The sequence below is a fragment of the Rhinopithecus bieti genome, unplaced genomic scaffold (genome assembly GCF_001698545.2).
Source record: "Rhinopithecus bieti isolate Rb0 unplaced genomic scaffold, ASM169854v2 scaffold_40368, whole genome shotgun sequence".
NCBI lineage: Eukaryota > Metazoa > Chordata > Mammalia > Primates > Cercopithecidae > Rhinopithecus > Rhinopithecus bieti.
The window spans coordinates 1,631,826-1,636,733 of record NW_016817546.1 but is presented as its reverse complement, the minus strand read 5'-3'; positions in this window follow the sequence as shown (position 1 = coordinate 1,636,733).

The following is a 4,908-nucleotide window of genomic DNA, read 5'->3' as shown; positions in this document are numbered from 1 at the left end:
TCATTACCATCACCTTCACCACAATCACTATCACCATCACCACCCTCACCACCACCATCACCATCACTATCACCATCATTACCATCACCATCACCACAATCACTATCACCATCACCACCCTCACCACCACCATCACCATCAAATCACCATCATCACCATCACCACCACCACCATCACCCTTGCCACTACCATCACCACCACCACTATCATCACCCTCACCACCATCACCCTTACCACCATCACCACCACCATCACCCTTACCACCACCATCACCCTCACCACCACCACCATCACCATCATCACCACCACCATCACCAAGACCACCATTACCCTCACCACCACCACCACCGTCATCACCACCACCATCACCAAGACCACCATTACCCTCACCACCACCACCACCACCACCACCGTCATCACCACCACCATCACCAGGACCACCATCACCCTCACCACCACCACCACCATCACCACCATCATTACCCTCACCACCACCATCATCATCATCACCCTCACCACCACCATCACCATCATTATCACCATCATCATCATCTTTTTCACTTCCTGCAGCTTGCAGGTTCCCAAACAAGTCCTGGATGAGCTGATCAGATGGGATCTTCCCACAGGGCTGCATACCTGCTGGGCCTCAGAAACTCAGCTACTTCACAGAGCTGCTTTATTTTGCTTTGCTGTTTCAATTCAGCATGTGACTACATTCTCAGGTTTTCTTTTTTCTTTTCTTTTTTTTTTTCGAGATGGAGTCTTGCTCTTGTCACCCAGGCTGGAGTGCAATGGCACAATCTCGGCTCACTGCAACCTCCGCCTCCCGGGTTCAAGCGATTCTCCTGCCTCAGCCTCGTGAGTATCTGGGATTAGAGGCATGCACCACCACATTTGGCTAATTTTTATATTTTTACTGGAGACGGGGCCAGGCTGGCCTCAAATTCCTGATCTCGTGATCCACCCACCTCAGCCTCCCAAAGTTCCGGGATTACAGGCATGAGCCATCGCGCCCGGCAAGTATTTTGTTTTTAAATTCAGCCTGCTTCTGGAGGTTTTTACTTGGCTTAAAAATAACATTAGACTTGAAAGTTCATTGTCTTAAAAAATAAAGAAGAAAAGACAACACTGTGGCTAATGGAGGCGCAATCTCCAGACACAAACCTTGGGTTGATGATGGTAAAATCTGAGAGCCTGTGTTGGAAGACAGCAAACAGGAGTGAGATGTTGGCCTCTTTAGATTCCACGTCTTTGCTTCAGTGTTTTTCTTTAAAGCCAAGCAAAGGTAATTAACCCATAACAACTGTGCTTGGTTCAGATTTCTTCTTTCCAGAAGAGAAAAAGATTTCACAAAGTATACTGAAGAGAAAGTTCTGTTTCCTTTTTTTTTTTGAGATGGAGTTTCACTCTTGTTGCCCAGGCTGGAGTGCAATGGTGCAGTCTCGGCTCACTGCAGCCTCCGCCTCCTGGGTTCAAAGGATTCTTCTGCCTCCGTCTCTCAAGTAGCTGGGATTACAGGCACGCACCACTAATTTTTGTAGTTTTAGTAGAGACGGGGTTTCACTATGTTGACCAGGCTGGTCTTGAACTCCTGACCTTAGGTAATCCACCCACCTCGGCCTCCCAAAGTGCTGGGATTACAGGCATGAGCCGCTGCTCCAGGCTGTTTCCCTGTTTTTTAGACCCAGATGGAATGTGGCCTGGCGACAGTCCTGTATTCACCTGATCCTGAAGATTCCTCCCTCCAGCCCTCTGTATCTGTTGTGTGGCGGTCTCAGGCCCTGCCTGCCTGGCGCCTGGGGCCCTACTGTGGTATGTGGTCACAGTCTTACAAAATGCAGAATTCTCTTTATTTGCATTGCTGAGTGACTAGCTGAGGCAGGTAGGGTGACTGGGAGTAAACTTTGTTACAGATAACTTGACAGCCAGGGGTGAGTTAAAGGATGATGGTAATAAAAGGATGGTCAGGCCTCACATTTGGGCTTCAGCAGTAAATCAGTGCAAGAATAAAACTTACAAAGGTCACAGGCAAGAGTGAGATCATCCCCTTTTCTGATACTTGCTTATGCTTCTACATCCCTTATTCAGGAATACCAGCCACTCAGCATGCTTATGAAAGAGTAAATTATCTCCGGATGGTGGATAATACCATAATACCATGTCATTAGTCCAGGAGGCATCTAGCTCAGCGCCACCTGGGTCTTAAAGCACTTAAAAAATGTAATTATACAACAAATACATCAATACCTGTTCATTGGGAAAGACTCAAATGATACATGAATACATAAAGCAAGACTTGAAAGTTCTCTGTTCCGCCCTCCCTCCCCTCCCTCCCCTCCCTTCTCTCCCTCCTCTCCCTCCTCTTCCTTTCCCCAAAGTCCCACTTTGGGGTCTCGCTTCCAGTCTGTTTTCTAGGAATTTACAAATGTGTAACTGTACACATCCACATCCACACACATTATGTTTTGTACATACACAGAGCTGTACATTATTGTCAGTTTTTTAAAAATAAAATAAGGCTGGGCGCAGTGGCTCATGCCTGTAATCCCAGCACTTTGGGAAGCCGAGGTGGGCGGATCACCTGAGGTCGGGAATTAAAGACCAGCCTGGCCAACACGGTGAAACCCCATCTCTACCAAAAAAAAAAAAAATACAAAAATTAGCTGGGCCTGGTGTCTGGCGCCTGAGTTTGTGGTGAGCCGAGATCACACCATTGTACTCCAGCCTGGGCAAAAGGGCAAAACTCCATCTCTAAATAAATAAAATACATAGGATCCTATTGGGTACATTGTTTTGCAAATTGAATTTTTTGAAACAGTATGCCTTAAAAATCTGCTCATGTTCAAGTCCACTTTGTTTATATAAGCATTGAACAGAATGTTATAGTATAACCATACTGTAACTTATTTAACCTTTTTTTTTTTTTTGAGTCTTGCTCTGTCACCCAGGCTGGAGTATAGTGGCGTGATCAAGGCTCACTGCAGCCTCCATTTCCTGGGCTCAGGCCATCCTTTTACCTCAGCCACCTGCCCCTCCACTCACAGTAGCTGGAACTACAGGTACCTGGCACTGCAGGCGCATGCCAGTACACCCGACTAATTTTTTGTATTTTTTTGTAGAGATGAGATCTCACTATGTTGTCCAGGCTGAACTCGAACTCCTGGGCATTCTTCTGTTAATGGATTTCCCCCATTAAATTTTTTTTATTGCAGTAAAGTACATGTAACACGAAATGTACCATCCTAACCGTTGTACGATTTGGTGGTATTAGATACATTCATCCTGTTGTGCAACCATCAGCACCATCCGTCTCCCAAACTCTTTCTCGTCTTGTAAAACTGAGACTCTGTATCCAGTAAACACTAACTTTCCTTTCCCCCTACCCCCAGCCCCTGGCAACCACTTTCTCTCTATGAATGAGACTACCCTCAGTACCTCCTATCCGTGGAATCACATAGTATTTGTCTTTCTGTGACTGGCTTATTTTACTTAGCAAATCATCCTCAATGTCCACGTTGTGGCATGTGTTAGAATTTCCTTTTTTTTTTTTTGAGACCAAGTCTTGCTCTGTTGCCCAGGCTACAGTACAGTGGTGTGATCTTGGCTCACCGCAACTTCCACCTCCCAGGTTCAAGTGATTCTCCTGCCTCAGCCTCCCGAGTAGCTGAGATTACAGGCACACGCCACCACACCCGGCTGATTTTTGTATTATTTTGTACAGACAGGGTTTTGCCATGTTGGTCAGGCTGGCCTCAAACTCCTGACCTCAAATGATCTGCCCACCTTGGCTTCTGAAAGTGCTGGGATTACAGGCGTGAGCCACTGCCCCTGGCCCATAATTTCCTTCCTTTTAAAGGCTGAATCAAATTTAAGTGTATGTATGTTCCACATTTTGCTTATCTTTCATCCCTTTATAGATTCTTGGATTACTTCCACCTCTTAGCTATTGTGAATAATGCTGCTGTTAACATGGTGTCCACAGCTCTTCCAGACCCTGCTTTCTATTCTTTGGGGCACACATGCAGAAGTGGAATTGCTGAATCATGTGGTCGTTCTCATTGTGGTTTTGATTTACATTTTCCTAATGACTAATGATGTGGAGCATCTTTTCATCTACTTATTGGCCATTTGTACATCTTAGAAATGTCTATTCAAGTGCTTTGCCCATTAAAAATTTTTTTCAGGGACTATGCTAATAATCTGTATTGTTCCATTTGTAGTATATGTGCTGCTGAAGCATGCACTTTGCCCAGTTTTGAATCAGGTTTCTGTTGTTGTTGCTGACATGATTTTTTTTTTTTTTTTTTTTGAACAGGGTCTCACTCTGTCTCCCAGACTGGAGTGCAATGGTACAATCTCAGCTCGCTGTAACCTCCACCTCCTGAGTTCAAGCGATTATCCTGCCTCAGTCTCCCATGTAACTGGGATTACAGGCATGTGCCACCATACCTGGCTAATTCTTTGGTATTTTTAGTAGAGATGGGGTTTCATCATGTTGGCCAGGCTGGTCTCAAATTCCTGGCCTCAAGTGATTGCTTGCCTCAGCTGCCCAAAGTGCTGGGATTACAGATGTGAGCCACTATGGTTGACCCACACATAAGTCAACTTTAATGTTTTTCAATAAAGTTTTGTAATTTCCCCATTAAGGGTTTACACATCTTTTGGATTTATTGTTAGGTATTATTAGGTCTGTCTTTTTTTTTTTCGCTTTCTTTTTTCCTTTCTCTCTTTTTTTTTTCCTCGTTTCTTTTTTTCTTTCTTTCTCTTTCTCTTTCCTTTTTTCTTTCCTTTCTTTCTTTCTTTCTTTCTCTCTCTCTCTCTCCCTTTCCTTCCTTCCTTCCTTCCTTCCTTCCTTCCTTTCTTTCTTTCCTTTCTTTCTTTTCTCTTTCTCTCTCTTTCCTTCCCTCC